General features: G+C 48.0%; 1 non-coding gene across 1 annotated transcript; it reads left to right on the top strand.

The window, feature by feature from the left end:
• The first annotated feature begins 7,634 nt into the window (after positions 1-7,634).
• LOC147707187 (U2 spliceosomal RNA) lies at positions 7,635-7,818 on the top strand. The gene has a single exon (XR_015297081.1). It is a non-coding gene; the product is annotated as a U2 spliceosomal RNA (small nuclear RNA).
• The last annotated feature ends 2,250 nt before the right edge of the window (positions 7,819-10,068 follow it).

Raw genomic sequence — 10,068 nt, 5'->3', positions numbered from 1 at the left:
CATTGAGGGAGAATAGGCGGCCGCCAAACATCCTAGTGGTGCACCTTGGGGGGAACGACCTGGTAATATTAGGCAAGAGGCGTTTATTAGATGCAATGAGGAAAGACTTTAGCATCATGAGCAGTGAATTGGGACAATGCAGCGTATTGTGGTCAGAAATATCTCCTAGACCAATATGGCATGGGGCAACATCGCAGGAGGCGCTAGAAGTTACCCGCAGGCGCATAAACGCAGCTATGCGCAAATTCGGCGTACAGCGAGGGGTAGGTTTCATCAGGCACGGCTTGCTGCACGCTAAATCAATTGGTTGCTGGGAATCTGACGGGGTACATTTGTCCAAAGTAGGCATGGCAATATTCCTATTAGATCTAGGGGAGGCGTTAGAAACAGCTGGATGCAGATAGAGGAGAATAAAGGGCTAGGTAGTGGGGCGTCTGGGCGCAGCGGGTGCCACGCCCAGGGCTGTGGAAGAGGTACAAGGCGATCCCCATACAGGACAGGCGCAGGAACAGGACCTGAAGCCCCAGTGCGAAACGCACCGTGCTGAGTCATACATAATCCAAGGGGCCATTCTTGGGGACTTTGTTTAAACGGCGCCCCGTTAGTCCTTAGGGCGGTTGTAAGCCTGAGCAACCGGGGGCTTGCAGATAACGCCCCGCCTGGATGGAGAAGGTGTGAGTTAACTCTCCCTTGTCCGGAGGGTGGGGTGGGTGGACGATAGGTCAGCCAGTGGGAGGATTTCCTCCCAGGTACCACACCGGGCTATGGCCGCTGGTGTCCGCTTCTTCGGCTCAACTTCAGGCACCCTGCAACAAGGGGTTGCGGGGTGTAGGGGGTCGCCTGTCAGTTAACCCATTCTGTTATTTGTACTACAAATAAACCTGCAACTTCTTCATCCCAACATGCTTGTCTGTGTGTCATCTGGTTTGGGGAGGTTGTGGGCAGAGGCGTACCGATGGAACTACTATGCAGGATGCCCACGGTCCCTGCAGGGAACCCCATAGGAGGGCAGACCCCGTAGTAGGGCCGTGGGGAGCTGACCGCCCATCCGGTGGGTGGAGGTGGTGGGGGCGTCAACAACTAAGGTAAAGGGCGTCCTCCTTGGGACAGTATATAATGGTAGCCCCTCCCACCTCGCACCCTCTTTGCTGCTGCCCCCCTCACTAGTCGGTCGCTCTTTAGACTGCTCCTCGCCAGCCATAGGGTCCTTAGGCCTCCCAGCCCCCTCCCATCCACCGACGGACGCGAGGCACGCGCTCTTCAGCTCCTCTCCCTGCCGCTCACCTGCTGAAAAGGGGGGAAGTGGGGAGGGGGGGTTACTAACAATGTATTTATGTTTTCTAGGTTGCAGGAGGAGTTACAAGGCGATCCCCATACAGGACAGGCGCAGGAACAGGACCTGAAGCCCCAGTGCGAAACGCACCGAGCTGAGTCATACATAATCCAAGGGGCCCTTCTTGGGGACTTGGTTTCGACGGCGCCCCGTTAGTCCTTAGGGCGGTTGTAAGCCTGAGCAACCAGGGGCTTGCTGATAACGCCCCGCCTGGATGGAGAAGGTGTGAGTTAACTCTCCCTTGTCCGGAGGGTGGGGTGGGTGGACGATAGGTCAGCCGGTGGGAGGATTTCCTCCCAGGTACCACACCGGGCTATGGCCGCTGGTGTCCGCTTCTTTGGCTCAACTTCAGGCGCCCTGCAACAAGGGGTTGCGGGGTGTAGGGGGTCGCCTGTCAGTTAACTCATTCTGTTATTTGTACTACAAATAAACCTGCAACTTCTTCATCCCAACATGCTTGTCTGTGTGTCATTTGGTTTGGGGAGGTTGTGGGCAGAGGCGTACCGATGGAACTACTATGAGAATAAAGTGTATCACAAGCAGTAGCGGCTGCCTGCTCGTCAGTTTCTTTTTCATTGGAATTTTGTCCTTGATTTGCCCGCCCCTTTGGGCTGCAATCTTGTTGCAAAGCTTGCTACAGTAACCCCTTACGAGCCTATTGATATTTTGTGTGGACTTTGGTAACATTTTACATTGCAAGCAGTGGCGGCTGCCACCTCGTATATCCTTTCTTTCTGCTTTCATTTGTGCTTTTTCTTGCTATCAGATTTTAGTCCTTGCTCCTTTCCCTCTCCACTGAGCTTGGCGCTTTTTCCTTTTTTCATTGTTGGGGGCTCCTCCCCTTGACTGTGCGGGTCTAAGCATGGCTTATTCACGCATAGGGAATGCACAAGGTTTTGATTTTATACCTAACACTGTGCGTGTCGAGGGTCCTGAGGCTTACAGAAAAGAGAAAAATTTACTGTTTGTAGTTGAGGATATCATTAAGAAAGAATGTAAAATTGTGGAACATGCTATAGACTGTATACAGGATTTCTCCAACCCGGGCATTTTTGATGTGACCTTTTCCAGTGAGAGTATTTGTAAAGATTTTTTGCAGTGTGCGGCACATCGTCGGGACACCAAACCCTTTCGGGGTCTCACTGTTACATCTATGTCGGCCCCAAAGGAAGTGACCCTGGTAGTTCATATGTACAACCCTTATGCTGACCACCGGTTGATTGAGGTATATTTAAATCGTTATTGTGATACTATTAGGGGAGGTCAAAAAGTTCACAATATCTGTAGGATATGGAATGGGAAAAGGAAATATGTTGTGACTTTCAAAGAGGATCCTGCGGGTGTTGGGGGTCTGGCACATCCACCACAGACCTTCACACTAGGGGCAAATAAGGGGTTTCTGGTCTATTCCAGGCAGCCCATGTTTTGCAGGCTTTGTCAACAATTTGGTCACCCCAAAGTGCAATGTTCAGGTATGGCATGTCGAAATTGTGGGGGACTTGATCACAGGGCACAGAACTGTGAAGTCCCAAAAAAATGCAACCTCTGTGGTGGTGTGGATCATTTGTTCAAAACCTGTGCTAAAAGTAAATTTTCGTATGCTTCTGCTGCTAGTGTGCAGGGTCATCCACCTCCTGCCAAACCTGCCACGCCAGATGCGGCGTCCATTGCAGTTCCAGTTTTGGACATTACTGACTCCGCCATTTTAGGGGTGATAGACGGAATAGAAATTAGGAGATGTGGTCCCACTCAGGAGGGTGAAGGGGAAGAAAAGGAGGGGGAGGAGGAGACTGATGCCGCCGATGGTATTGATGTTTCCGCAACAGATTTGGACACCCAGTCTCTGCAGGATGAGGATGCGGAGAAAGAAAGTACAGAAACCTTGCGTCTTAAACGGCACGCTTTAGATAGGAAGGCACTGAGTGCAGGTTTGTCCCAGTCAGAGCCTGTGGTGGTGGTTGTTCAAAGTGACGTTGTTCAGGAGCCTTCCATGTCTACGGCTTCCCTTACAGAAGTGCCTGAAACTGTTCCTTCCGTTATTCCTCCCACTGTACCCCCACCTCCTAAACCGCAGTGGATGGTGAAATTAGTGAAGCAGACAGTTACACACCCTGAGTTGAAAGTGACCCCACAGGTTGTGGCCAAGGAAACGACTGCACCCATGGAGCATAGTGGATGGAGCACAAATAAGCGGAAATCCCGTGCTTCACCGCAAGCACCAGATCCCTCTCCTTCCACGCGCTCCAAGCAAAAGAGTGTTTCCTCTCTGGATCGTTTTTCAGAGAGGGGACGGTATGACCCCCTACTTTGCCTCTCTGACTCAGAGTAGGTTTTTCAGGAGGTAGCCCAGGTGCTGGACATCACTGATAGTCCGGCTCTGGACCTAGATGGTGCACCGGATTTGGAGGCTTTGTTCTCGGCATCCACTATACAGGGTACTGAGGCTCAGCCCTTGAGTGAAGAGGATGTTTCAGGAGAGGCATCTTGAACTGTGGATCATTATGGCAAGTGTCTTACATCTGTTTATCATGGCTCTTTCCCTTGCCTCCTGCAATGTGCGGGGTATGGGGACGGACTTAAGTGGACGTATGGTTTTAGATTATTTTGGTCATACCACTCATGATATTATTTGTTTGCAAGAATGTTATATCCCTCATCAGCTAAAATATTTTTCTTTTCAGCGCTATTGGCCTTACGGACCCTCAGCTTGGTCCGGAGGTGCGAACAAAAATGATGGCATTGCTATCCTTTTTAAGAATAAGCATTGGCAAAACACGGAAGAAAAAATCCTCTGGCCTGGACGTGCTATGCTGTTATCAGTGCTAATGGATGACCTTCCTTTTAGGATATGTGTGGTTTGCGCTCCCGCTACTAAACCGGAGAGGGAGCAAGTGTTTCATGTGTTAAAACCTTTTCTTGCAGGTGCTGCACGGACGCTCCTTGTGGGCGATTTCAACTGCATATTACATAGGAAGGATAGGCAGGGTGCACAAGTCTCCTACACTTTAGATGTCACCTCCAAACTTTTGTTGTCCCTTCTTCATGATTTGGATTTTTATGACACCTACCGGAAGTTTCATCCGCCCGGGGTAGGTTTCACTTGGGAGGCGGCTCATGGAAATGCCCGCTCCCGCCTAGATTTTGTGTTTGCCTCCAAGTCCTTGCAAGCCACTAGCTGTGGTCCTACTGGGGTGCCTTTTTCAGACCATAAGGTGTTGGCTATCAGTATCACAGTTCCAGGTACACCTCAACGAGGTTCTGGATGTTGGAAACTAAATAATGACCTCTTATTGGATGATGATATTTGTAAATCTTATGCTCAACGTTATGGTGCATGGGCTGTCCAAAACATAGGTTTCCGGATATTTACCAATGGTGGTGTTGGGTTAAACACAAAAGTAGGCTTTTCTTTCAAGAACAAGGGCGACTCCGACGTAGGGCTGCCTGGGCTGCTTTCCAAAAATTGTATCGCCGCCTCATTCTTCTACATCAGTTGGGGGATGCTGGCAAGGATGTCAAAAATGAGGTCCGATTACTTACACTTCCAATGAATAATTGGTTGGTACGTAGGAACAGAGACACCATCTTTCATTCTAGGGTCAAACATTACCAGGAAAATGAGAAGTGTACCTCCTTTTTCTTTAAAAAGGCTAAATCTACTCAAAAACTGCGGAAGCATTTGCGTAATGTAAACGGGACTGTTGTACAAGGTGTTGACCAATGCCAGAAAATTGCTTTTGATTTTTATTCACAATTGTATGCTTTGCCACAGCACTTGTCTTCCAATGCGGACCTTGAAAATTACTGTTCAAGCCTGGGGGGAGGTCTCGATGAGGCCCAAATTGCTCACCTGGAACAACCATTTGATGGTGAGGATTTTCTGGTTGCGCTTCAGTCCATCCCTACGAGGTCTAGCCCCGGCCTCGATGGCCTCACTTGGGAGTTCTATAAGAAGTTTTGGGCTCTGATCTGTAGTGATTATATGGCGATGATAAATGCTGGGTTTGCCAATGACCCTTTTTCCGCAGATTTCTCTGTTGGTGTGATTTCGCTGATTTTCAAGAAAGGAGATGAAACATCGCTGGGAAATTGGAGGCCCATTACCCTCCTGAATGTGGATTATAAATTAATGACTAAAGTGTTGGCTTGTCGCTTACGATCTGTCATGCATGCATGTATACGTCCAGATCAAGCTTGTGCTATTCGTGGGCGTACAATTGTGGATAGTTTGATTACCTTGCGAGATACCCTCTGGTACCATCAGGAACGCACTCTCCCTTTGGGGGTTCTCAGCCTGGATTTTCACAAGGCATTTGATAAAGTGTCCCATGATTTTCTTTTTTTTGTTTTGAAAAACATGAATGTTCCTCCTGCGTTTCTGGAAAAAATACAGGCTCTTTACAAGGATGCTTCTAGCAAAGTTAATATGAATGTTTTTTTTACTGCTCCTTTTTCTATTCTTTCAGGGGTCCGTCAGGGGTGTCCTTTGTCACTTATCCTTTTTGTTTGTGCATTAGAGCCTTTTTTGTGTAAATTGCGGCAAGACAAAATTATTAAAGGTGGTTTTGTTCCTGGGGGTTCGGGGATTCAGCACAAAATAGTGGCATACATGGATGACATCACAGTCTTATGTACCAATGCTGCCTCTGTACGCAGGACACTGTTGCAGGCCTCTCTTTTTCAGTCACATTCTGGTTTAAGTCTCAACATGGGTAAAAGTGTTTGTTTCAATACAGGGCCATGGGATCGCCTGGCGAATTTACCACTCCATATCACTTCGGAACCTGTTAAAATCCTAGGAGTCTACTTTGGGGTTTGTGGGTTTGAGGACAAGAATTGGTCTCAACTGCAGGCAAAATTACTGAAAAAACTTTCAATTTGGTCCTTGCACAAACTGATGCTTGAAGGCAAAATTTTGGTTATTAAAGCTGTTTTATTTCCGTTATTATTGTACCTTGCTATGGTTTTTCCTCCCAAATACCGCACTTTTCAGAAAATTCAGAAAATACTTTTTACTTTTTTTATGGAACTCTCGTATGGAGAAACTTAGCAGAGATAAAATCTGTCGTCAGTGGAGGAATGGGGGTAAAAGTTTACCTGACCTCAAAACCTTTTTGTTGTCCAAATTATTATGTTCTGTTGTCTCATGCACTGCTGATGATCTACACTCTGTTCCTGCCCTTTTCACCAAGTATTTTTAGGAGCACGGCTACGGCGTTTTGGACTTTTTTCCCCTTCCAATTGTTTTCTTTGGCCCACGAAGCACCACCCTTTTATAAAGACCTTTTTTCCTTTTTACAGACTTTGAACACTGAAACTTTTGATAGAGATGTCTGTATTCACCCCACCAGGTTGAAGAGCGAACTTCTGAAACTTGAGCAACCGATCCTGGTGGGTGTTCTGACTGAGGCTCAGTCAGTGCGAGTCTGGAAAATGGTGGGTCACAGGGACATTGCCCACAGTCAAAGTGACCTGGCTTGGATGGCCGCGCATGAATGTCTTCCTGTAAAAGTTTTCCAACATCGGAGAGGTTTGGCCCCTACAGCATGTTGTCCACGCCCCAGATGCGGCCACAACGAAACAATTTTCCATCTCCTGTGGGGCTATCGTTATGCAAAAAACTTTTGGGGTTTGTTGCAGCCTTTTCTTTCAAACATTGCTGGCATTACTGCCTTAACTTACAACGCCCTTTTGTATGGACAAGACATTTCTGCACGGCGACCTCCCACTGCCTGGAGACTCTTGAACTGTGCAAAAGAGACTTTATGGGATGCCAGGAACTTGTTTCCCTTTCTTCATAAGGAAATGAACTCAAAAATTTGCAAGAACCTTTTTTTGGACAGTTATGACTTATGTATCTGCTGATCGTGTCACCCTAGGAATTGACGAAGCCAACGCCTTGTGGCCAATTAAGAACTGGAAGGGTTGGGTAACTTAGAAAACTGACCGGTTATGATTCAATAACTTGTTTTTTTGTTTGGTTTTTTTACCTTGCCACCGGGCTGTAACAGGATTGGCCTTTGTAAAAATACCTCAGAATTTTGTCTTTAGCCAATACTGTACAAAGATTGATCATTATATCTACATATAACTCTGATAGACCATTTCAAATATAAACTTTACATATAACTTTGATAAAGACCATTTCAAATGTAACTTTGGTCTTTTAAAAAGCAGTGTATATTTTTTTGTATATATGCTTGTATCCGGGTTGAAAAAACATCATATCTGTACATATTTCTTATGGACCACTTGATGTAACCTTGGTCTTTTAAATGTATGTTTATGTATATGTGCCTTTATCTACTCAATAAAGGTTTTTGAAACAAAAATCTGTTCTTATCAGTTTAATATCTGATACGTCCTCAATCTGGGGACCATATATTAAATTGATTTTTGGAACAGGGAGATGGAATAGGAGCTTGCTCTGTCCACTCAACGCATCAACCTGGTATTGCAGTACCTCCAGGAATGGTGCACTTCCCCACCCGGGGAAAACAATGCTGTTGAAAAATAGACGAGAAAACGAAAGTAGCGCTTCACTACCAAACCCTGTAAAGTGGCACTATTGTGTTTGCGTGTGAATAAAAGCAAACTGGTCACTCTGTCTTGCCTTAATTATGTAAGTATTGTACTTAATTACCACTTTGAGGCCACCCGGCCGTGCGTTATTTATTTATTTACAACTTTTTTTTTCCCTTCTACATCCAGACGCTGCACTTTGAAAAGAGACAAATGTGGGAAAAAGACTGTTTTTGCAGCAGCAGAGTTTCATTGGTTTATTGATCCATTTCACAGGGGAACGAATGGAGGAAGGTTCTCAGCAAGTCACAGGGAGAGAGAGAGGGAGGGAAGCAGGCAGGCAGGCAGGCATGCAGAGAAGTGGACACTGCCCTTGGCTTCTCTGAGCAAGAAGAAAAATACAGAGTCCTTTTCCTTCTGTGCCCGCCCCGCCCGTCCCCGAACGGCCACGCTTTATCTATAGGCCTCAGGCTGCAGGGGAGCAGTGTCCCGGGCAAGCGAGGGAGAGGTCCGGCCACTTCCGGCCAGGGAGCTGTCCAGGGCTTCCTGGCCTGATTCCCAGCATCCCCTGGCTGCCAGGCTTTCCGGCCAGCTGGCTGGAAGCAGTGCCCAGGAAGGGGCGGGGCATGCAAATACTAGAAAGAGGACAACGTGGGTATGCAAAGTGACGCCTAATGAGGCGACAGCCGAGGAGGACTCTGGGAGCCGGGAGAAGGCATGAGGCCGGGGCCTCCTTCCCACTGGCACATGCTGAGCTCTTGCCGGGAGTCAGAAAAAGAGGCGGAAAGGCGGCCAGCGACGGTGTGAGGGAAGACCCTGGTCCGGGTCAGCCAGGTAGATTGCTTCGGGAGGCGTTAATTCTGGAAGTATTCTGGTTATCGCTTCTCGGCCTTTTGGCTAAGATCAGGTATAACTTGGTCTGCTGGAAGTAGAGGGATGACACTATAATGTTGTCACTTTGTCCCCACATGCAGCACACAGAGCCAGGGTATGTTGAACTGGTTTAATGCTGAAAGAACAATTATCGCTAAGACATAGAGCGCCGAGCTTCTGGGTTACAAGCGCTCCGGTCGCCAACTGCCGCTTTTCCCTTTCGCGCTCTTCTCCCCGTCTCCGCTGCGCATGCGCGCCTGTTCCGCTCTCGTCTGTGACGCGGCGCGTCATCGCGTATGCGTCCACAGACTAGAGCGCAACACCACATATCTCCCCCTTTTTTTACCAATAAACAGAAATAGCAATTATAGTCCAATGTCTATTTTCCACTCATTTCAAAGTCTTTATATCTTGCTGGCAATGTGACTCTTCTACCAGAGCGGGTACTTCTTACCAGTGTGCCTCCTCCAGCTTCTCTCTCACCACTCATCCCTTCATCGTCTTTAGTTTCCTCTCTCTGTCCACTTCTGGCAGGGGCACCTTGACCCCTCTCTACATCTGCAGTTTGAGTCTCACTTACTCCACTTTCTCCTCCGTCTTCATAGGAGCTAATTGTGCTTTCCTCAGGTGTGGGTATTTCTCCTCCATCACCCATGGGTATTTCTTCCTCCTCCGGTTTGGGCCACCTCACAATCCTGTTTACTCTCGCCATGCGGTCTTGGGACCACACCTTGCCGTCGCTTAAAAGGGCCGATCTTCCTCTCACTTCTTTGACAAGTAACGGCCTGCTATACTTGCTCTCTCCCTTCTTTTGCAATGTTGGGAGCTTGACTCGGACCCATTCTCCTTCTTCCAGTTCGGTCTCCTTGGTGTTGCGTCGCCTGTTGTACTGGGCGGCATATATCCTTTGGGCCTTCTCTAAGTTGTGCAAGACCACTGCTGGGGACCATTTGCTGGTTATGGTCTTTTCCCTCCACGCCACGTTGTCTCTGGTGAACGGGTATCGGCCTCTCAACACTTGGAAGGGGCTGTATCCTACCACCGTGGGGGTGATCCTATACGCCCACAGCATGCTCTGTATTTCAAGTTCCCAGTCCTTGCCTTGCGTGATGGCTGCCTGGATGGACCCCATCAAGACGCGGTTAAACCGCTCGACTTGGCCGTTGCATGCCGGGTGGTAGATAGCCGTGTGTTTCGACTCTATCCCGTTCCTTTTCATGAAACGCGGCCATTTTTCTGAAACGAACTGCGGTCCGTTATCGCTCAGTATAGTTTTGGGTATTCCTTCTCTTAGAAACAAGGAAGTCAAGAACCTCAGTACAGTTTCGGTGTCCATGGAC

This window comes from Lissotriton vulgaris, chromosome 6, assembly GCF_964263255.1.
Source record: "Lissotriton vulgaris chromosome 6, aLisVul1.2, whole genome shotgun sequence".
NCBI lineage: Eukaryota > Metazoa > Chordata > Amphibia > Caudata > Salamandridae > Lissotriton > Lissotriton vulgaris.
Note: the sequence above shows the minus strand (reverse complement) of the source record. Positions and strands in the feature narration are given on the sequence as shown.